This window comes from Ambystoma mexicanum, chromosome 9 (genome assembly GCF_040938575.1).
Source record: "Ambystoma mexicanum isolate Mex_15411 chromosome 9, UKY_AmexF1_1, whole genome shotgun sequence".
NCBI lineage: Eukaryota > Metazoa > Chordata > Amphibia > Caudata > Ambystomatidae > Ambystoma > Ambystoma mexicanum.
This window is the reverse complement of record NC_090931.1, coordinates 338,656,488-338,681,323: the sequence shown is the minus strand read 5'-3', so window position 1 is coordinate 338,681,323 and position 24,836 is coordinate 338,656,488. Positions and strand designations below refer to the sequence as shown.

Sequence of the window (24,836 nt, the reverse complement as noted above, 5' to 3'; positions counted from 1 at the left end):
TGCGGAGAGAGGTGTTTCCTCTCAAGGCACGAAATTGGATATGATCCAAAGAATCGTGGCGTGGCAAGAAGCGCAGCTTGACGCTATAACTTCTGAGGACAGTGCGGAAGGAGGTGGGGCTGCTCTCACTGGTAGAACCGACGGTTCTGCCGCTGCACTGATCCACCGCGACCACGAGGACAGGGAGGATGAGATGTCTAATGTTTCCTCTGCCAGTGCTGATGGGGAGGCTATGCTTGAATTCAAGAAGCAAGAGCTGCGGTTTAGGCAGAAGGAGCTTGAATTCAGCATAGCCAAACTAAAAATCGAACAGGCAGAAAAACAGAAAGACAGGGATCACCAGTTGGAACTGGCCAAGCTTCAGGTTGCAAATGGGTCCAAGGGTCCTGGACATGGGTCTGGGGCCTCCTCTCATCCACGGTTTCCGAAAGATCTGCTCAGTGTGTATGAGGAAAGGAATGACATTATGGACTGGCTGAATGCGTTTGAGTATGCATGCGAAGTTCAACAAGTTGACAATGCTGATAAGATTGCCTGGTTACTCAGCAGACTGCCCCATTTTGGCTGTAGTGCCATTATGGAAATGTCGAAGGCTGAGCGAGCTGATTTCGCAATGTTAAAGCAAACTCTCATTTTAAAGTTTGGAAAGACTCCGGCCCAATATTTAAAACGATTCAGAGAGTATAAGAAAAAAGAAGGTGGTACTTGGGTATCTTATGTAACTGAACCCTTAAAAAACTTAACTGGCTGTGTCGAAGGTTATAAGGTTTCTACCTTTGAAGGCATGATAAATCTTGTCATGCTGGAACACATTTTTGCATCTTCTTCCCCGGAGCTAAAGCAGAATTTGGCCGATTCGAAGGAGATAGAGCCTAAGAAGCTGGCCATTGCAGCAGACCTATGGGTGTCAAATCGAGTGTCCCATAAGGACAAAACTCATCCTGGTAAGCAGGAGGAAGGGAAAAAGTCCAAAGATAAGGAGGGTGGAGAATCTGATAAATCTTCTTCTCAAAAGGGCCACAAAAAGAAAAATAAGGGTAAGACACAAGAGAACTCACAGGGTAGTGGAGGTCAGCCTCCGAAACAGAACTCTGGTTACAATAAGCCTCCCTATGTAAACAGACCCAATGGATCTTGTTTTGCTTGTGGAGCAACTGACCACGTGAAGGGGGATCCCCGGTGTAAGGTTAGACCTTTGGGGGTCCACTCCGCTAATCTGGCCTTCTCCTCCTACGAGGAAGAAGAGATTACAGGAGCATCCTTCTCCTCAGACTCATTTCCCAGCGGGATAGAAGCTAAGGTAGTTTTAGTTTCCCTGGGTTCCTGGGAGCCTAAAGTCGCAGAGGCTTATGCTAGGATTCCAGATAATACCAAGCACTACTTTAAAGACAGTGTGCTGATCAATGGAGTAGATACTCCAGCTCTTAGGGATAGTGGGTGCAGTCGAACTGTAGTGGATTCTACCTTGGTAGACTCAGAGGAAGTTGCCAGAGCTACTCTGATGCCCACTAAGTTGGCTGACGGCCCACTCCGTATGTTCCCAGTAATACCTGTAAATCTTACTTTAAATGGTACAGCAGTCAGGATTCCAGTGAGCATTCAGAGAAACGTCCCAGGAAAGGTCTTGTTAGGTAATGATCTCAGAGCTTTAGGGCTCATAGGAGACACTGCCGAAAGACCCTACACACGGTCTCAAGCACGAGCAGCATTGGCCAAGACCAATACGCCGCCCCAGCCGAAGGGGAAACCCAAGGCGAAAGGAGTAAACAAGTCAAGTCGAGGGAAAGAGAATATTCCCCCGAGCTCGCCTACCACTGCGGTGGAGGAAGTTGGACAATCGCCCGGGCCTGACGAGGAGGTGGCGATGCCTGAAGTATTTGACCCCAACGACCATCCTGAACTAAAAGACTTGTTAGTAGAAGGTGGTCCTGATAGGGACGAATTCAGTAAAGGCCAACGTGAGTGCCCATCTCTGGAAGGCCTAAGGAGGCAGGCCTGCTCCCAGCTTGAGGGTGAACCTCCTAGGACGCATCAGATTTATTGGGAAGGTGGACTCCTGAATAGTGAGCCCACAGAGTCTACAGAAGGAGACCATAGGAGGTTGGTGGTTCCCCTTGCTGTAAGACCCTTCCTCCTGCAGTTGGCGCATGAAGTGCCCCTTGCTGGTCACCTTGGTATTAAGAGGACCAAGCAAAGGTTATCCATGCACTTCTATTGGCCCAAGATGGGGGTGCAAGTAGAAAGTCACTGCAGGAGTTGTGCCTCCTGCCAGTTATCTGGTAAGGTTGGCTCGACAATCCAAGCTCCATTGGTACCACTCCCAGTTGTGGGAATACCATACGAAAGGGTAGGGATCGACATCGTTGGTCCCCTTGACCCGCAAACATCCTCAGGCAATAGGTTTATCCTGGTGCTGGTCGACCATGCAACCAGATATCCTGAGGCCATCCCATTAAAAACTGTAACTGCAAAGTCAGTTGCAAAAGCGTTACTTGGCATATTTACTAGGGTTGGCTTCCCTAAACAAGTTGTGTCGGATCGTGGCAGCAACTTTATGTCGAAGTATATGCAGGCTATGTGGAAAGAATGTGGGGTCACCTACAAGTTCTCTTCTGCATACCACCCCCAGACCAATGGTCTGGTGGAACGTTTCAAAAGAACGTTAAAGAGCATGATTGGGGCTCTGGAAGAACCTCAGAGAAGAAAATGGGATCTTCTTTTACCATGCTTACTGTTTGCCTACCGAGAGGTACCACAGGAGGGTGTTGGCTTCAGCCCCTTCAAACTTCTGTTCGGTCATCCTGTACGGGGACCCTTAGCCATAGTCAAAGAGGGATAGGAGATGCCCACTCCCCTGTTACTACCAACGTAGTTGATTATGTGCTGGGGCTCAGAAAACGGATGGTACTTCTGATGGGCTTGGCTAGTGATAAATTGAAGGCAGGACAAGCGCTGGTGAAACATTGGTACGACCAGAAAGCTTCCCTCATCAACTTTACACCTGGTCAGCAAGTCCTGATCATGAATCCCATAAGGCCTCGAGCTTTACAGGACAAGTGGTCAGGCCCTTACACAGTGGTGGAGCCCCTGGGTGAGGTTATCTATTTCGTGGACCTTGGAAGGCCTGGACAGGCTCCAAAAGTGTTTCACGTGAATAGGCTGAAGGCTTTCGTCCCAAGAGTCGAAATCGCAGCACTGCTACTGGCTTCAGACGTTGAGGAAGAGGAGTCTGAACCTCTCCCCGACCTGTTCCAAAGCGGTCCTTCAGATAGCTTCTTTGAGGGTGTCCGAGTGGCCCCTCACCTGACTTCTGATCAGCAGGCTGAGGTGAAAAGTTTGCTTAGGCAGTTTTCCCCCCTGTTTTCACAGTCGCCTGGTTTGACACCTTGGTGCAAACATAACATAGACACAGGAGACAGTGTACCTACCAAAAGTAGGGGATACAGGATGTCAGACAAAGTACGGTCTTATATTAAGACCGAGGTCAACAAGTTGTTAGACCTTGGGGTGATTGAACCCTCTAGTAGTCCTTGGTCCAGCCCTGTGGTTTTGGTTCCAAAGGCAGGCACTTCTGAATTGAGGTTCTGCGTGGATTACAGGGCTCTGAATGCTGTCACCAAGACCTTGGACATGAAGTAGGTGGAGGGAGGATACAGCCTCTACCCAGTAAAGTACAAGCAGTACACGACTGGCCTACCCCCACTACACAAACCCAAGTGAGAGCCTTCTTAGGACTCACGGGGTATTACCGAAATTTCGTGGCAGACTATGGCACCATAGCTGCTCCTCTGACTGCCCTCACCACTCCGAAGAAACCCAAGAAGGTAACTTGGACCGACGAGTGTGAGAAGGCCTTCAACGGCTTAAAAGACTCCTTGTGCCAGGCCCCTGTCCTCAGGGCCCCTGATTATCAAAGACCTTTTATTGTGTAGACGGACGCCTCTGACACTGGGATAGGAGCTGTACTATCACAAGTAGATGAGAAGGGTAAGGAACACCCTATTGGTTTTATTAGTCGCCAGCTTAAGGACAGAGAGCTCAGATGGTCCACGGTAGAGAAAAAATGTTTCTCTGTTGTGTGGGCCCTACGGAAGCTGAGGCCCTACCTCTATGGGACCCACGTCACTGTGCAAACTGACCATAAGCCCTTAAAGTGGCTAATGAACATGAAGGGGGAGAATCCAAAGTTGCTTAGGTGGTCCATAAGTCTACAAGGCTTCGACTTCACTATTGAGCATAGGCCAGGTGTCGAACATAGCAATGCTGATGGGTTGTCCAGAATGTTTAACCGACCTGAACAAGAGACTCATCCAGGGGTGGATTAGTTCCCCCTGTCCATAGTCTGGGAAGGGCGAGTGTTAGGAAAGATTTCGTAATTGTGGGTAATTTTCCTTCCATGTGGCAACCCCTAAACTTTTTGCTGCTGTTTTTCACCATTATCTAGACTTTGCCAGAGAAGTGCAGCCTTCTGCCGCACTCCTCTGTGCTTTCGCTCCATTCTTACGGGGAAACTGACATGCCCTTAAGACAGTCAGTACCGGGAAACGCTGTTTTCCATAGTTTCTTTTATCATGTTGCAGCTTTCGTGCAACATGACACAAGAGGGCACTGTAAGCTAAGTTACTGCTCTCTTGGGTCTCTAGCCTTCTACAGGCCCTAGATACTCTTTTTGGATTGTAACTGATCGGTGCAAGTGAACCACGGACGGGAATGGTGGCAGCGATCGTTTCTTGTGTTTTGAGCTCCTTTTGGCGTTTTAAGCGCGTTTCTCGCGCTTAGCCCAAAATGGTGGCCTGGCTCCCAAAATGGCCAGACCACGAGGCTCCTTTGTCCCGTCCGCTGACCGTCTTGCTCTCTTCACCTTCCCCAGGTCGAGCCACCCGGGGCCTTCCTTATTTGGGCACGTACTTTCCCGCGAAACACGGATGCTTTCGCGGGCTTCTACAGGCCTTGTGTGTGCCTCCAGGATGTTGGCTGGGATGTCTGGTCCCAATACACATCCTGGGTGCCAGAGAGTCTAGGGTGGTGTGAATGCCTGGGACCACCGTGGTCCGTGATAGGTCCACGTATGGTGTGAGTGTTGATGACCGGATCTCCCTTTGGGTCCCCTCTGTTTTGGCGCGAAGGGAACCGTGGATAAGAGGGGGCTGGAAACACCACTACCATGTCGATCTCCTGAGTTCTCACGAACGAAGGAATACAGGAGCCAAGTATCCTGCAACCACGAGGCTGAACCGAGGAATCGCTGATGACCCGCTGAAGGACTGCTCCTCTGCACTGCTGTCGCCTTGTGAAACCCTTTTTACCTCTGATCGAACCAGAAGGCCTGTACTGGTACTTCGACCCTTGGAATAGCGGGAACAGCTATTCTCGGCATCTTCACCATCTCCTGCACGTAAGCCTTCAGAAGTGTCTCTGGGCCATCCAGCAGACTGACCAGCCTACACAGGAGTCTTGCTCTGTAACCGCCGCCAGGTTGTGTTGTATTTCTCGTCCTTGTCACTCTCACACGATTCGTACACTTGGCGTTCCCAGGACTGAAGTGAGTAGTGTACATTTGACTGAGATACACACGGCCGCTCCGTTGCCCTGCTGTGGTAACAAACTGTGCGGGTTCACTTCGTTTGGGACATCTTTAACTCAACTCTGCTGCTGCAGAATCAACACGACGACGAGACGTCCCCTGCTCTCCTGAACCTGCCAGCGACTGAAACTGACGCGGAGACGCCTGGGTCTTCTTGCATCGGGGACCGGTGAGTAGCATAGCTAGGAACTGGTTGCCCTCCTGCAGGAGCCCATAGCTTTTCCCCGCTGTGTCAAAACAGCACGCCTTTCCGTACTCGCGCTCTGCTTCTGCCCACAGTGGAGGCTGCGCTTGAGTCGCGGAACTCTGTTCTTCTTCATTTGTGCACTAAACTGAACTGCCTGATTCCCTCGAAGAGACTCCCCCTTTTGCCCGTTGGCACCAGCGTGTGCAGGTACCTTTGAGCACAAGGCTCCACTCTTCGTAGGGCTCGGACTTCCTTTTAGTTAGGTGCCTCTGAAGGCAGACAGGGTCTAAGCATTATTTCGCACTGCCTGTTTTCCTTCCCTTTTAGGTGGACTACACATTTCGTGCATCTAACGCTTGAGACTTGTTTGTATTTGTATATACATTGGGCCTCATTACGACCCTGGCGCTAAGGGGTCTGCGCCAGCGTTAGCTGCGCGGACCCCTTACCGCCAACTACGAGTTCCTGGAGCGCCATGGTCATTTTTCCGCCCGCTTTTTGCGGGCGGAAAAATCCATGGCGCTCTGGGACCTTGGTGTTAATTACGCCACCGTATTTTACGGTGGCGTAATTAACTCCTTCCCCACTCCCATTGAGCCCTATGGGGCCGAAATGGGAATGGGGAAGGGTAAATGGGTCAATGGGGACTTACCGCCCCGCCGACCTCGGAATGGGGCGGTAAGTCCGCCATCCGCCATGGCGTAAAGGGACTTTGCGCCATGGCCGGAAAGTCCGTCGATGGCGGAAAAAATCCGCCAGGGTCGTAATGAGGGCCATTGTATTGGTATGGTATGTATTGGTTTACTAGAGTTGTATTGTGATTTCTCGCTACGGTCATTGTTTTAAAGGCCTTGGAATAAATGTGTATATATTTTTAATATAACACCTGTTTGGAGTAGTTTGTAAGTGTCCTTGATTTGTGTGCTCATTGCGGGCTTTCAGTCACCCTCACCCCTCTTGAGACCTAGTCTTGACCGCCGCGATCGCTACCCTGATTGGTCTGGCTTGTCCAGAGGTTACCCTGTTCCAAGTAATTAGGTTGTCCTTCTGAACTTCTGCGCCGCCAGGACAGAGTTCAGAAATCCGTCTTAACAGCCTGTCCGACGCAGAGGAGAGGGCTGACGGTTAGGTGGGGCACGCAGAGGAGGTAATGTACAGGATGTAGCAGGGCACACCCATGCTAAAGACTCTAAGGTTGCTTTGCAGCACACTCTGGTCCCATCCCCATTCCTAGGGACGTCCCATGAGTCTGGAGGAAAGGGGATCTGACATAAGAATTCACCAGTTACTGTTTTTCAGCACCCCCTCAAAGGTATGCCAACTCTGAAACTGCATCTTTCAAAAATGACAAGCACATTTCAGCCCAATTCCAATGAATCCCATTTCCCTCTACTCATAAAAATGTAGTTAATTTAAATCATTTTATTATCACACACAGTGTGGAATTTGATCAGGCTGCATAAAATTCGACTGCAATGTAGGAAGGCCGGGAAACTCTAATACCAGGAAATGCATGTTCTCCTTTCCAGGGCTGAGCATATTTGTATATCCACTTTTTTTACAATTACAGCAAGTTTATTTCCATGCAACACTGTTAAGATCTTTTCACTATACAATTCAATCAAATTATCCTCATATTGTTAGGGTCCTTTGATGGTGTGGACCTTCACTGAACAACCTTTGTTTATTCAAAAGGAAAGCCGAATGTGTCAGAAAAGTCCTCTTCTATGTGTTTTTTCAAGGTGCATGCTTTCCGATTGGATGGAAAAAATAACACATTTTTGATTGGCTGGCGATATTTCTACCAAGCAATAGTTACAGGACCTATGCTCTTCTTAAGTGACTATTTCTAACCAAATTGTTGACAATCAACAGGTAAAACAATTGAACATATGATAACAAAACATGCCAGACCATCTAAATGTTCTATGTATAACTTGTGATTATAAAAACTCTTCAGGTTCAGCAGCGAGCCACCATGTATACATCAATGGTACTATGCACACCATTTGACAATAGTTTTGTGAAACCTCGTGAAAGCCACACAAATACTTTGTGTCTATACGTATACATATATTAAAAAATGTATACATTAATCAAAGAACTTCACACAATGTAATCCGACCAATATAACATGACGTTTTTATTCTAGGACACAGGCATACATGTAAATCCAACGTATTTTGGATGTGTATATCCTTCATCAGGAAAATATCTCAACTAACTTTGTATTGTCTTGAGGAATTGGACAGGTCTTGATACTCGAAGCTCATAAATTGAACTTATTGCTTAAGCATTAAAATCAGACACACGGAACGGTCAATTACGGAGCCTAGAAGAATATCTAAACCACATAGCAAAAACATTTGATTTAAAGAGTCTTTTAGGCTCAGAAATGGAGCGCTTCAACTTTGATGCCTTCTAATAGCGTATTGCGCAGCTTTTTCTTAATACATGCATCTTTATTTTTCATGACACATATTTACAATTGGATTCACGGATAAAGAATCACCCAAACAGGAGTGAATCTGAAAACCCTGGTTTTCAGGTTCGTTTTTCACAACTAGATCACATCTCCTGCCTCTCTGTATCTATATCCAGTTTCTACCAATTTCTACTCATGCTGCCTTCCTAGGAACATGATTTGGTGTAATGCCATGGCTGAAGCTGACCTTGTATAGTGGTTGGGCACAACTATGGTCCTCAAGCTTACAAACATATTGGGTTTTCAGCATACCACTAAAACTGTGAATTATTTCTCATTTATATTCAATAGATGCAAATGTATGTTATGCATTTTCATCTCAGATAGCCTGACAATCTGACCAGTTTGCAGTTTTTGGGGACTAGAGTTGTTCCATCCTTGCTCTAAACTGCCACACTCTATGTCTGATATATAAATTCATAGTCACAGAGGAGTACTACAATGACCTGTCTGTGCCACCTTGTCACCATAGGACATTTGTAAGGGTTTGCAATAAGGACTGCACAATATTTACACTGAGTTTAGATTCGGGACCCCCCCCTTTCCCCAATATTGCTGACTAGCCCTCAAGTGTTGGTGAGAGATACTCACATATGATGGCACGCACCAACAGAAAGTCAAGGGAGCAATCCCTTGGGGTTGAGTAGCAGCAACTACAAATGATGAAGGACCTCCCACATGCCCCCCTGATGAACTAGATCAGCTAAACCTACTAAGTAGAGTGTCATGTATTGCTGAAACTGAGTATCCCATTGTGGTCCTGCATCATAGAAGACTAACATGGATTCCTGCTGCTGCGGTCATGGAGATGGACTGAGGACCGAATGGTCTGGCCTGAAAAAGAAGGTCTGGCTCTAATATAATATAATTGCATTCATTTGTTCAACAAGTAAAATGTCCACAAAAAGACTTGTGAGCTCAGCTGCTGGTTATCATAATCAATTGTATCACTTGTTTGTACCCAGTATTGGCGAAATTATACCATTTCTCAAAATCATAGAGAAAGGTGTCCCGGCATACTTGCCACTAATGCATCCTGGAATCACAGAGCTGGTATTTAGCATTTTTCAGGAAGGCAATCTTTGAAGTCACAAGTTTCATCAAAGTACAGTTGGCCATGCTGCAATAACTGCAGTCATTACTTGCTGCAATTGATGTGCAACCTTTGAACGGCTTTGCTAAAAATCTTAAGTAACACACTCTATGAAAGATGGTCCTCCTATCATGCATGCTTTATCCAATGACTCGTCTCCACTCCCTGGTCACACACATTGAATGTTCTGCAAGTAGAAAACTGTGTTGTTGTCAGAGTTGTGTGTTTTTATGTTATTGTGCATAACCAAGCCAGTTGAGCCTGGTTCAAAAGTAATAAAAAAACACACAGCAGTGATAGCAGCCAACGCAATTGAGACTGGTCCGTCCATCCTACACTTCAGGAAGGACCTAACATCCTACTCATCAAAGAACAGCTCGCCAATCACCGATCGTTCCACTCAACTTCTTCCCCTATGGAGCACCCTCCCCCTCTGCTCTCATTACCACCCCAGCCACCTCTGATTCACCTGCACCCTACCTGCAATCATAAAGGTGCATCCCTGTGTGCACCACTCCATTGCTTCCCAGTTAGGTTTTCACTTTATAAATCCCATACATAGATAGATACTCACATAGATGCATAATGCCTTGGGTAAACATTGTTTTGAAGATCCGACTTCACGTCCAGCGTTCTGACAAACAGCACACACTTTGTCCTACTTCAAGCCACATGCCTGCTACAGGGATCAGGTTCCATATGCAAGGGTGGTTGACTGGATAAAGCAAGAACAATTCATGTTCATGTCAGACCTCTGTTCCACTGATCAGCTGTCAAATTTAAGGATCTAGCTGGAACGTTATTTCTCGAGTAGGAGGCAAAGTCAATTGCAATCCGCTGATGCCCAAGATCTGTCCCAGATGCTGGATGAAGGATGCTTCCATTGTCCTCCTTGCGACCTCATGTGTTCTAGCACTGCCTAGGCGACATGGGACCTGGGAGCCCAAAGCATCCTGGCACACAGTTATAACAAATTCTCTGCACTTGTCCGCCTTGAACTATCTTAATTTTATATTAAGTTTTATGCAGTGTTTTCCCGGCACATTAATGTTCTTTCACAACCATTTTTGCAGAAAAAATTATTTGTATACCACAATTATAGAGTGAATTTCTGCTCACACATGAATGATCTATAGTGCTGTGATCACGCATTACGATTGCACTATGAATCTGTGCACAACGCTTGAGCACACTGTAAAACCTCTAGTAAATTATGTTATGAAGACACCCAACATCAAAGCGTATAAAATGTGCTACAAAACTTAGCGTTCATTATGCAGTGATATTGTAGCACATTGTGGCACTCTCTGGAATACACTTGCCATCCAAAATAAATAATTCTTTAAACTTTTCTTAGCAAAAGTATATGAAATGATAATGGTAATAAAAAGCCTTCACGTGAATTATACTCATGGCACCCTAGAAAGAGTTGCGTAGATGGCAAGAACTAAATGTCCAGCATATGTTGAGCATCTATGCTAAACTGTTGAATATTAGTCTGTCTAAGCCCAGTTGAGTCCGAAACATGTCTGGGAATGTTTGAGGTCTCTTCAATAATGGATGTGACCTAGCATGTTAGGTTCGACTGCCCCTTATGGGGTGGGACCTACACTGCTTTACATATGGTTTCTAACTTTCAGTAGTAGTTAGCAGGCGGAAACACCTAGGTTTGGAGAAATGCCCAGAGCAATGCCAGTGGCTATGAATCATTGAAACCCTTCAATTCATCAATCTTCAGTTTTGCAATTGTCATCCTCAATGGAACGGGTATACCCAGACATGGGCTTCGAGGTTGCTGTGCCCAGAGCCTCAAGGTATGCCTCACAGATGAAGCGGAAACATGCATAGGTTGTGCGGGCTCACGCAGAAGGGATGCGACATAGAATGTGGAGCTGGAGTTCCCCCTTTTGGGGCGAGACTAGACGTGATCCGCATACTATGTTACGCATTGTGTAATCGCTCCAAGGATTGAAAATTAAAATGACTGCACAAAAATGCCGAAAAGCCTTGTTAATATATCAGAGTACTGAGGAACACTGCACAGGCTAATGTATAATGAAGAGAGTGAAGAAGAGGGTACTGCAGGCCCCTAAGTACTAAAAATGCAATCCATGCCAGAAATGGCCACTGTGCCCACCCCCCAACAAAGGGTCACTCAAGAAAGGTCATAGCAACTATGGTGTCATATGCTGTAGAGAGGCTCAGCAGGATTGATAGCCCTTCCGGTGTTTTAGCTTGATGGTGTCAAGTAGCAACCAATACCAACAGTTATCAACACGTCTTTTGACAAACACATTTACACACAAAGGTTTTTGAGAGCACCGCTCCTTTCTTGCAATGTCTACCGATTTTACGCGGGGCAACTGCATCAATGTACCCTATGCTTATATCACTTTATCCACTGTACTGTATGCACTGAGCTCCAATTATTGCACCCTCACTGGGGCATGCACCTGTAACGGACGCGCCTCTGGAATATAACCTACCTTCATTGTGCTATGTAAAGCGGCGTGCTGCCCTTTGGGCCAGGTGTCTTACCTAAAATGTCACACATTAAATACCAAATAAAAATGTACTGAAACAGTCTACTAGTCATTACACCACAGGAGTCTGAAAGCGCATAAAATATCGCAGAGCGAAAGATCGGTCACTGAAATAGTATTAAAAATGTAATTTAATGTTACGATACTTCTGATAGAGCACTATAAACTGGTTATGATTCACATCAATTATTTCATTGAAATCGCTCGACCTGATGACTGCTCAAGAGCCCTGTAATTTCTCTGCTGTTAGATGAAGCAACACCCCCAGCGCACGCGTAATTGTGCACAATTAATAGCTCACCAATTAAGAAATACCTTGGCCTGTCGCAGAGAAAGTTCTGGGTGAGAGGACCCTTCCACATTGGCAAAGTGTGGCATTACAATATCTCATGACTAGCGTGATGTGAGCACTACCACATGTGTGTAATCTACTGCCACTCCAAAAGATGGAGCACCAAGCACTAATATGGGATCCATGATACATAACAAAGACAGTTATCATCGAATTCAATTTAAGAAAAACTTTATTTGATACGCATACTGCATGTTTTTACCATTCACGCTTGTATTATATCCACAAAAATGCGGGAAACCAGAAACGCATGCATCAAGTACATAGGGAATGGGGAGATCACACCCCTGTGGCATGTTGAAGAACCCCTGACCTGTGTGCATCATACCAAATGCACATCTATATGTCTATTCATCCGACAAAGTCATGCACAGAAATTTCCCAACACATCTGAAAATAAGAATCACCTGCTTCCAGCCAAGGCCATTCTTTTTCTAGGCACCCAATGACAAACTCAAGGAATGCGTAACAACGTTGGTAAAGGATGCCACAGAGATGTGGATCAGTTGGTGAATTGTCCACTTGTCCACTCCGGGCCCAAGAGCCCAGAGTTAGAATCCAAGTTTCCAATGTTGACCAGATTGTCTGATCCAGGCTAACTTGTGGTCTGTGGGCCTCATTTTCCCTATTTGTAAATAGTGATAAATTTAGACCCATACTAATTACCACAATTGTAATTTAATTGAGAAAACCATCATAGGACGGGATGATAGAGATAGCACTATCACTCCATGAGGAGTCATAGTGAATGGATCCAGCCTCATCAGGGCTTCCATGATGAAGAGTACCTACTTACCATCAGACCAAAACTTGGGACTTTGCTATCTTTTCTATTTTTTGAGCTCATTTTAATTCCCTTCGTCTTTATCTATGTTTGACTCCTCAAGTCTGGTCTTGACCCTAGAGTAGGAACCAATTCCATGTCCCACCCTGCCACGCCGGGGGAACCCCCTAACATTTGAATGTAATTAGGAACTTGTCTGTCTTATTGGAAAATGCTATAATGTCTTCCTTAATTAAATAATGTCGCAGAGACAGCACACTTTCAATTCATTCTCAAGTAACAACACCACATAAATCCCGTATTTTATCCATAGTAGGATCATGGCCAGAGGACTATAATTCCTTGCTTCCTGCAATTCCAAAGGTGTCAATAAACCTACTCCACTAGGTAAAAAAACAAACGCCCTAAATTATTAAATATTCTCACTGGAACATTATAAGTTTTGCAGTATTTGCTAAAGTAATACTGCTTGCAGTGCCTACCCTTACCGCATGAAGTATTATGGTTTGAAAATCCGGATGACAAGATATCACCAACCTGGGATCTCCCCATACAGCATGCAGGCATGCTCATCACAACAGCCAGGTCACACCTCAAAGGGCAACATGATCAAAAAAATCTCTAAAAAGTGCAGAATCCTCCCTCCTCATGGTCGCCAAGCACTGCCTCAGCCCCCACCTGCCCCCATAGTACCTGAAATCAATGACAAATGCATCACAATCACTGAGATCTTCATTGAAAAAGTCAATAAGCTTCTTTCTATGTTTTATTTGCTCCAAAGTTTAATTAAAAAAAGAAAGAAATAAAGACAGTTTTAAGACAGGAAACCAAAAAGTTAACATGCTGGCTTCCACTACCGGTTACACATGTAAACTCATTAGAACCGGTAAACCCTTCCAGTCAAACAACAGCTGTATCATCCTGGCCAGAGCCCTCATTCTGTCCAGGCTTGACTATTGCAACGCCCTCTATATTGGCTCGAACAAAGAAATCGTCCGGAAAATCCAAACACTCCAAAACAACACCCTTAGAGCGGCCCTTGGAGTGGCTAGCAGAAACCATATCTCTGAGATCAGGCAGCAAAACAATTGGCTCTCCACACATGACAAAATTAAACTGAAAACTGTGTCACTCACTCACAAATCCCTGAACAACGCTGCCCTCAGCTATCTCGCTGAAAGGACCTCCATCAGACCCTCCAGACTAGCCCATAGTAACTCCCTCCTTGTCCCTAGATTCAAACTTTCTAAGGTAGGTGGCAACAGCTTCCCCACTAAAGCAGCTCAGCTCTGGAACTCCATGCCCACTGCAATCTGTGAAGATCAGCCATATCAGAACTTCAGACCTAAGTGCGCCATCTGGTTCAAATCTTCCGATATCTAACCCCAGCCGAGTGTCCACCAGCTGTAAAACACCTTCAAGTGGACAGCAACATAATGTATAACTTCATTGTCTACTGTTTTCCTGTGACTATTCTGTGCATGTATGTACCTGTATCGTTAATTTATCTATCTGTGTCACCATGCTGAGAACCTTCCTGCAACTTTCGGGCCCTGATACCCTCGGGTCTGGAGTGCATTACAAATGAATAAACAAACAAACAAACTGTGAACATGTGAGCGGCCAGTATGTTATTTAATGCGGATGTGACAATTAAAAAGTAGATTAACTTCAGCAATATATAGATTTCATTTGCTTTGAGTTAAATCTGAAATAACCCTCTTCATTTTAGAGATATATAAAGGACACATTGAGTTTAAGGTTATTGTTAGCCAATCAAAGTGCTCTGAAGGGGCTGAACCTGACATATTAGGCACAATATTAACCATATAAAGCAATTATTGTGGGGGGTGCTGTGGAGCAGCTGCGCACAATGGCAGCTTCCGTTTGTGCTTCGTGCAACGGAAGCACTGTGGTCCCATAGCTCTGCATCACGATATAAAATTGTTTCCCCAGCTGGTGGTGGAAGGTGCCCGTAGACTGGTGTGCCTCAAAGCCATGAGGGATCTGACGAGGGAGCAGCGAGTTGCTGGTAATGGAAGCTGTGTGTGCACCAGACCCTCAGTGTTGATGGATGGTCGGCGGGGCTGAGCTATGTTGGAGGCCCGCGTTGTCGGACCAGGGCGTCAGCCCCGATTACCCGCTCCACGGCTTGTCTCCTTTCTGAACCATATGGGAGATCGGAAGGAGCCTGAATTGAGAGTCCCCGGGAAGTACACATGGTTATTGGCAGTGAGGCCCTGGGCTTGTGAATATTGCAGTTGCCAATAGGCTCAGCTGGTGGGGTTTCTATTGCTGACGGTGTCGGCCCAATCATCTGACCATTGACATATAGTAAAGAGTGGTAAGACAGAATGACCAAGGGGGCAGGTGAAAAGAGGGTCAGCATAGATCGCTATGCTAAAGCACATCTTCCTCACCCCCCCCCCCGCTGTCTCCAGAAACATGCAGCAGGTACTGAACACAATGCAGAAGAGGTTTGATTAAGTTAATTGCAAGCTGGATGGTAGCACAGTCAATGTATCCACCATTCACACCCAATTGAAGAGGGAAACACTGAGGATAAATGAGTCGGAGGGAAGAATTGGCACTGCGTAAAATACCATACAAAGCCTGCAAACCACAGTAAGCACACTGGTTAAGGATATCGCAATCACTTAAGAACAATATCCGCATAGTTGGGGTCCCTGAGGATACACTGAGTGGTAATATGGAGCAGGCAGTGGAGGACCTACTTTGGAAATTGATAGGAAACCTGACACTCTCTCTGCATTTTATAATAGAAAGAGCACAACGCACACTAGCAGCTAAGCCCAAGCCCGGTGACCATCCACACTGGAAAATAATGCGGGTGCTCAACTACAGAGATAGGGACCTACTCATGAAATACGACAGGAAGCAGAAGGAGCTTAGGCTGGAATCCCACTCTATCCAGATTGTGGTTAAGCTAGAACGCTGCTTGTTCTTTGGGATCAAGCAAAGCCATCCAGTCGTCGTGTTGGAGAGCCGGCAGAATCTGAGGCACCATTACCATACAAAATATCTTCACTATAATGAATTGGTTCAGATCTGAAATATTATATCTTCACTCTAATATTGGCCGTATTCTGCCATTCTTTTTTGGATTTTATAAAAAATCGGAAGTAGAATTCCTATCCTATCTCTTTTTCTAGAATTCTATTGCTCCCGAAGAGATAAGTTTTTTAATCTCTCTGAGAAGCTCCATAGATGATTTTGGGAGTTTTGGCAATGAACATGGTAGTGTAGCGGGAAGGGCCAGAGAGTAGCCTAGATGGGTGATATTGAAGACCCGATCCTCTTGCGTGATATTTTCCCACTGATGTGGGAATTTCACAGTCCTTCCTGCTACCAGGGATATATGTTTGTTGATTTATATTGGAAATGATTACTCGTACATCCCCGGTTGGAAGTGAAATAGACTTCTTGATATCCTGTGCCATGGTAGTTGAATGTCTAACCCAAGCTTTTACCTTCAGGAGGTACCACTTTATTTCAAAGAAGAATAGTAAGGCTTAGCTGTGGAGGAGGTTGCGCTACTATTAGTTGTTGTGCAGTATTCAAAAGATCTACATTTTTAATGATAAGGTTTCCTAAATGAGATAGATGTCAAAGATGTTCTTGCAGTTAAGCTGGCCTTACATTTTTGCAATATTGCATCTGTCGATGGATCAAGGAAAAATGTACCATCAAAAGATAAATCCAACACCTTTCTTTTATATCTTGGTGAAGTGTTGGAGCCAATAACAAAGCATGTCTGTGCTTGCAGGCTGCTCCCACCATAGCTCTTGCTGTGGTATCTATCAAGTACTTTCTCACTTGCAGTTGCTGTAGGGCAGCCCCTCCTCCTTCTGAAACCCAGAAGGCAACCTCATCAGCCGCTTCCAGCGAGAGAAATTCTGAAAACCAATCTAGGTTTTCCCAATTAAGTATGTTAAGGCCTCATAGTGCCGTGGCTGCATTCATCTGCCTTAGCTGTAAGGGTGCATTCACGTGGGATTTCTTCCCCTGCGTTTCCCATGGTTTAGTATTCTTGTCCAGCACTGATGCTGGAGATGTTACTGGGACATTGCCTTTAGATCCAAAACCACAGAAGACTGAGCGGGTAGGTTTCCCATCAGAACAGAGTCCAATGCTTTTGAAACGTGTTAGTCTGAATTAGGTTTTTCCCAGTGACTGAGTGCCTGCTACATCAATGATGACTTCATTGGTAATATTGACTTAGTGTGTTTTGTAGGCAATTGTCCAAATACAGTTGATGCCTCCGGTTTGTCCGTCAGAACAATCTCAAGCGCTTGTATGCCCTTTGAAAGGATCTCATGAAATAACTTGGAAGGTGAAATAGACGGATGTTCTACTTTTGAATCAGTCTCAACATCAATGGACATCTTTTGTTTTCTATTTGGAAGAATGGATCCCCTTTCATCAGTATTAGCGGGATCTGACATAGGTATTTGGTGGAGCCTCTGGAGGTCCCATCTTTTCTTTAATTCGTAGGGCTAAATCCTCTACAAAAGGCTCCAATAGCATGGTCTCCAGTACCATTGCAGTAATGTCGTTTGCCATTTCAGAAGATTCTCTTTGGTCTTCCTCCATCCTCATAGGGGACGTTAAAGAATATATCCTATCTGACAATTGCACAGAGCCTGAATGGTTCGTGGAATTATAAATATTAAATACCATAGGTTTGGGGACCTGTATATTTGTCAACACTAATTGAGGTGTCATTTGTGCAGATTCAGATGATATTTCCCGGGCCGAAGGATAAAACGGAGGCCACATCTCCTGGATATTGCATCTCACTGTAGTACCAAGCAGTTCCTCTGGAGGTACTGTAAAATATTTCATTTCATCGACCTCTTCTGAATCAGAAATCAGAGCTAATGGTACAGTTTGAACCCTCAGTATCGAGGCATTCTTTTTATATTTCTACTTTGAGCCTTCTTTTTCTTGTATCTTTTGGGAGAAGCCGGTACCGAGCATGGTGCCGACCGAGAATAAGCCTTGTCCCTTCTATGAGGGACCTTATTGGTTTTCTTGAGTACCGATGATTTTGATATTTTTTCTGCTGTCACCAAATTGGATACCAATGCAGCAACAGGGGTTTCAGTCCTTACTGAATCGACCCTGGAGGATCATACCTCTTTGAAGCTAATCTTGCCAGTTTGGTATTCATCTGCGGCAGAAGAGCCCTTCATCAGCACCGTAACAATCTTGTCAGGAATGAACAGATCTTCCAGTATCGAGTGATCCCTTCCGGTTCCTTTCCCACCTCGAGGTACTTGCGTTTTCCCACCAAGCGGTACTAACGGTTTCCCATCCAGGGGTACTCTCAGAGGTAGTCGGCCGGGGTTTTCCCCCTAAATGGTTTGTTTTTAATTTATCATTTAGTACCCAAGAGAACTTTTGCTTTGTAGTCAATTACCATGATGTGGCCTGCCTGAGTTATCTGGTGCTTGGTACATCTTTATAATTTGAGACCCCAAAAGTGATTGATGCAGGAGCCAGTAACAATGAGTAGAACAATTGATCACCAAACAGATGTTACCACTGCTCTCTGAAGAAGTTTCACGTGCAGTAGGTACATTGATATAGTGGCTGAGATAGCACCAGAATCATAAGGGCAAAACAGTCAATCAGTGAAAGAAGTCAGGAGGTGACTGTCTTTGGTCTGTGATCTCACTCTACCCTGGGAGCTATAACTACATTTCTCTCAAATGCCCTGTCTTAAAACCAACAAGCCTTATTCCAATCTCACTATCATTTATAATAAAACATTATGAAAGTCATTGAAAAGTGGCTTGGAGGGAATACAACATTTTAGCACAGTACAATTTACAATGGGAGCATAAAATGGTATGGATTAGTTTAATTGGGATGGTAATCATACATATCCACGGAAGCTTGCTACAGCGAAGTAATGACTGTGTATTGTGATTGAAGGCCATTTAGAAGGGAACAATTAGAGATTGTAATGGGTATTTTGTAAAGAGTCTGATAAAGGTGTCCTAACCACAATGGATATGCACATGCACATTAGTATGTGTCAATTGCATGCACAGCTAGTAATGTATATTCTGATGCAGTGAGGTAGGAGTGGATGCATGAACATTTCAATAACCTGGAGGCAAGGAGATAGAAGGGCATCTATAATTGCAGTCTTAAGAGTACAGGAAGGTCCAAATTAATGGTGGGAGACCCACAAATAAGAAGTTGTGTGAAGGTAGGCCCTGTGTCACATAGTCACAAAAACAACACTAACGACACAGCAACCTTGCACCAGTATAAAGAGAATGTGAAACTCCATAGACAGAATTTCAAGGAATGGCAGCACAAACTTGGAATAATGGCAGTGTTGAAAAAGCAATTTTTAATTTTGGCTTTTAGGTGCCACTGTAAGTGCAGTCTATAAGCTGAAACTATTGGCTTGGGAAGTGAAGATAGGAGAGAGATGGGATGTCAAAGGGTCACAAAGCAGGGTCGGACTGGGCCGTACACTTGTCTCGGGCACCAATGAAAAAGTATCCCACAGTTGCAAATGGCTATTGATTCCTTTGGTGACACTGTTTTAATAGTAACAAGGGGGAGTTTTTTGATAATGTGTGAAGCAAATTGTGCATTTCAAAGAATGTTTATCCAGCAACACTAATCAAAACTAATAGCCGCAGAGTGAATAAACTCATCAAATTGGCCCAAATTGGCCAAAAAAGTGGCCCACTTGAACACAAAAACTGGCCCACACCAGCATTCTGTGTTTTTGGTATCCCCAGCGGCCTATTGCCCTATAGGCCAGTCCAAGCCTGTGACAGAGTATGCAGGTGTTTGGCTTTTATCCACCCATGGCCAACTCTAGTGGTCTTGAAGTGCCGAGCCTTGTCCATGCAGAGGCATATTGTAACAGCACCAAGGTGGCAGCCAGATCATGGTCTGCCTGTGGGGTGACATGGAAACAGAGCCAATGGGAGAGGGACATGGGAAGAGTTGGATAAGTCAAAGACACTAAAATGCACAGACTCAGTAGAGAAATTAAAATATAAAAGTGAGTGATGGTGATTGTTGGGATACATGTAACATTTTCATTTTGCCCATTCTCATCCACTACATGTCCATTCCCATCCAAAACACACACACCTGTGATCTCTCTGTTTTAGCTGTGTGCTATTAAGAAGATGCCATTGTTTTCTCTAAACAGTCTTCTAAAAGACAATGGTTGTAATTGCAGCTGTCAACCAGATCCATGGTGTATGAAAAATGTCTTAAACAAGTGTGCCTTCAACCACTTGATTTATAAGCAGTGGGTGTATTGTATCCTTGCATCTGTTGCTTGCACTGCTATAAAATGCAGTCTACTAACACCATTTGCAAGCCGTTATCATCTTGTGGCAAGGTTGCACCATTAATGCATTGCCTGTTATGCCGATCCGATACCTAGAGGAATGCGAACAACGTTGACTTTGCCAATGCCGCTTAACATTGCTATTTGCATTCACGGTGTCAACACCAATAGCTGCTGACTTCAGCATGCATGAGTGCACTACATTGGGAAAGGCATAGGTATGTTTAACATACCCCGTCTTCACATGTCGTGATTTACGAGTTTACACCCGTGGTCTGGAATTGCCACCAGTTCGTCCTTCATTAACGATCACTGATGTGCAATCGGTGTTACTTTTGTTGAGTGTCAGGTTTCAAACCACAAATGTTCATAGCATGTATTCATTTTTATTGAAGCATCTATTTTATTTAATTATTTAATTGTATGGAGTTTATAGACGCGTTCACCAAAGCTCGTGATATGAACGACACCATTGTGGCAATGCTGCATGGGGGTTGAAAAACAGAGATAGAAAGGACACTATGTCAATGCAAAATGGTTCAAGTATTTTGCTTCAGTGCCCTGGAAAAAAAACGGTTTCTTTCTATATACTCCCATACATTCGCGTGGTTTGCAAGACAAGCAGACACATATAGAGATCGGTCTCTCTCCCTTTCGGCTGATTAACTCCACACAGGCATTATCAACCCCAATTCTGCCAAGAAGAGCTTTCCCATTACTATTAAAGGGTGCCACAGAATGATCATTTGAACATCGCTAGCATCTGCTTGTAGGTAACTCTGAAGAACAGGTGAATGGAAAGTTATCCAAATGTACCGTATAAAATGAAATTGAAATGAATGTAACAAAGAGCATTCTTTTTGACCAAACCTTCATGTTGTGGATGCATAATAGAGAAAAGCAAAATTCTGCATTCACTGTGTTCGCCTACCGCATGGTAAAACAAAAGCGCTAATGGCTGGAAGGTTTAGAATACATCTTAACCTCTGGTATTGCTCTGGGCAACACTCCAGACCATCGTTCTTCGCCTGCCAAGCCACTGCAAAAGGGGAAAGACCATATGCACATCAGGCTTGGCCCTACCCCAAAAGGACAAGTCCAGCCCAAACAGTTTGGCCGCATCGCTTCTGCACGAGACCATAAGCATCTTCAGACATGTTTCTGCACATCACTTTTTTGGTCATAGTTTGTCCACCTAACACATAGTCACATGTCACACACTGTAATACTTAATCACTGGCATTATTGCTGCCTCAGGAAGGGATACATGCCGTCTTGAAAGCGAGCAGGCAAAATGTTGAGTTAGCCTAACACACATATCCTCTCAGCAAGACCTTGTCCTGCATGTTGTTTAGTTTTAAACAACAGGTTGTATTTTTCTTCCGGCTAACATAGTATTGGAACCACTTTTTTTTTTTAAACGGCGGCACAGGCAGGTGAAAGACACACCTTTCTACGGAGAAAACATGCTGCTTACTAAAATATTACGACTGATCAGCTCTTAACGTGTGCCATATCTGTTCTAAAAATCTTAAATGGCACCTATTCTGATTAAGATTCTGGAGTTCATTCTCATTGATGGAGTTGCAGAAGCATCATCAAACATGGGCACTGACACATCATAAATATAGAAGAGAGCATTAACCTCTTGTACAGAGTCCGTTTCTGAAGAGGCCAAGATAAGGGGCTCTGGACAGATTGACTAGAATAATACATGTCATATCATTTGGCTGCCAAACCTGCTGTACCTATGAAATTGCTCTCTGAAATGGAATGCTGCACAATCAGAGTGATCAAGAGTGACTGGGCCGACACGCGACAACTAATTCCATTAAGAGATTATGAAATGCAAAATATCTCTGTTAGCTGACCTAACGCTGAGCCCACAAATCACAGCAGGAGCCAGACAAGGTTTCAATCATTTCAGAATGTTCCCCATTTTTATATTCCAACAGGAATGAAGGTCCGTAATTGCAATAATCATCTCACGATTGGTCTGTGCCAACAGCCTTAAACCAAATGCTCGTCAGGTTTTCTCCCTTTTTTCCAGATCCGGGTTCACAACATCGCTAACGGCAGAAGCCGGCACAGGGAGAGCATTCCCCCTGTGTCCACACTACCCATGTTCTAGCACCGGAACCAGCAACAAAATGAGAGGGCGAGGGGCAGCAGAGTGAATGCTGCAGAGACATGCCAGGCACTGTTCTCCAGCATTGGCGTAAGCTTTAACAGGGCTGTTATAGACTCCTTAAGACATCTCAGACTCAAACTAGGGTCACAGACCCACAACCAGACTGTACTCACCTCGGGGGAGGTGCGGCCCAGGCTTCCCTATGCAAACGTGGACATTGCATGACCCGGATTGCCATCAACATTCCACGGCGGCTCTGCGCAGGGAAAAGGAGTGGGCCTTAAAATGCTGTTTATTAACTTTTCTGTGTGGAACACCTCCTGGTCAGGAAAAACAAGGCCAGATTGGGCAGGGCCAGACAACTCACAAGAGCATAGGGAGGGGGTTAAAACAGACCCCTGGAAACAGGACGTTGTGTGTTGTTTGGGAGAGGTGAAAGGAGGAGGAGGTGGTAGACCAAGAGGCCAGCAGGAGGACGCCTGAGGGAGCAGAGTATGGAGGTGATTTTTGGAGTGAGTGAGGTATTGTAAGTGAGTGCAAGTGGTATTGTGTTGTGAGTGTGCATGAAGGAGTGGCAAGTGTGTTCAGGAGAGGAAGTTTAGGAAGTGAATGTGAAGTGCTTGTATGAGTGAAAGGAGGGTGTTTGAGCAGTAGGTGGAGTCGAGTAGTATCAGAAGTGTGGAGGAGGGAGCAGCAGTGGGGAAGAGGGACTATTGATGTGTAGGAGGGAGCAGTACTGTGGAGGAGGGGGCAGTAGTGTGGAGGATGGAGTAGTGTGGAAGAGGGAATAGTACGGTAGAGGAGGGAGTTGTAAATGGATGATGGAGGTAGGGGGTAGAGAGAGAAAAGCCTTGCAGGCACAGAGGAGAAAGACACAGGGAATAGGAGAAGTGAAAGAGGGTGAAGTTGGAAATAGAGAGTAGTGAGAGGAGAACATCAGACAGAGAGGAAGAGAGAGGAGTACATGGGCATGACAGGAAGAAGAATGAATGAGGAAGAGTGTCCGGGAGGTGCAATCCACTATCCGTTTTAGTCGACTAACCACTGGATAGTGTAGGGTCAGTTAAGAAGCCCCAGAAGGAGGGTAAGCAGATAAGGCATTGGCCTCTAGGTTTTCCCTTCAAGTATAAGACAGAAACCATACAGTAGGGAGAAGGGGGAAACTTTCTGTATATCCTAACCTAGCGTCTACGAACGCTTGGATGAATTTAGTGCGTATGGATGAGAAAGAGATGGACAGCCCTAGAGCCCTGCCTAAAATTACAATAAAAACCCTTGAACTGTCCCAGGGGCTTGGAGTAGTTCTTGAGCCATCTGTGACATACGTCATTAATATTTCCCCCATTTTACATTTCTTACTCATCTATGTTCACCATATTCTTAAGTGCACAAACACTACTTAACGAAACCTATTTATCAGAAAATATAGTACCCATTTATTCAAATAAATATAAATGATCATTTAAAGCAACAGTTGTGTTCTTGATTTTTCAAATACAAAATAACTAATGTCAAAAATCTGACTGGGATAAATAGAGGAGCAATTAGGGAATTCATTTTGAAAAGGTTGGCCACCTAAGAGAAAATAGAATTTAACAATAGGGTTGTCATTTCCTTGAGGCAAAACAATGTGGGAAGAACCATGCCTCCATCCTCCAATGCTCGCCAGACATTCTCTGTTTGTTGCTGATCCACCACAAGGCCAGAAGAGCAGACTGACTGAGTAGCCACAACAGCACCCATGCTGTGAGAGAAGGTAGAATTCTACTGAGCTACTTGCACGTCAACCCGAAACAATGCGGGGCCCTGGTCTCCCAGTCTTAAGCAGAATTGAGATGACCATAGAAGACCTTGTTGATCATCCAAACGAGGTAAAGAAATTCCTATTTAGGAACGATTGGATAATAACCATAGTACATGAGGGACTACAGGTTATACAATAGCTTGTCACCATTGGGCAAACCTATGGGACTACTCCCACAATATTTAAAAAAAAATAGCAAATGGTTATTGGTCATCCCAATTTCTGCGCTACAGATTGAATCTATTGCACACAGGTGAGATTTGTCAGATCCGATCAAAAGAGGTTGGTGGGACGACGGCTTGTGATTTGTGCAAGGATTCAAATATAGTACAGACCAGGGAATACATTCTTATGGATTGTCAGGCTTTAAAATAACAGCAGACATTCCTGTAGGGCAAATTCATACATTATTTGGCTGTGTTGGATGCTGAAAGCTTTTTCACTCGAATATCAAGTGGGGAAGAAACAGTTGTCACCATAGCAGTAATTACAATGCTGCATGAGGCGGGCACAGGAAAA

The 24,836-nt window shown here is 44.9% G+C and overlaps 1 protein-coding gene across 1 annotated transcript in view; it reads right to left on the bottom strand.

The window, feature by feature from the left end:
- The window catches only part of LOC138487325 (uncharacterized), a 2,513,852-nt gene that overhangs the window by 1,072,771 nt on the left and 1,416,245 nt on the right, over window positions 1-24,836 (bottom strand). The window lies entirely within an intron of this gene.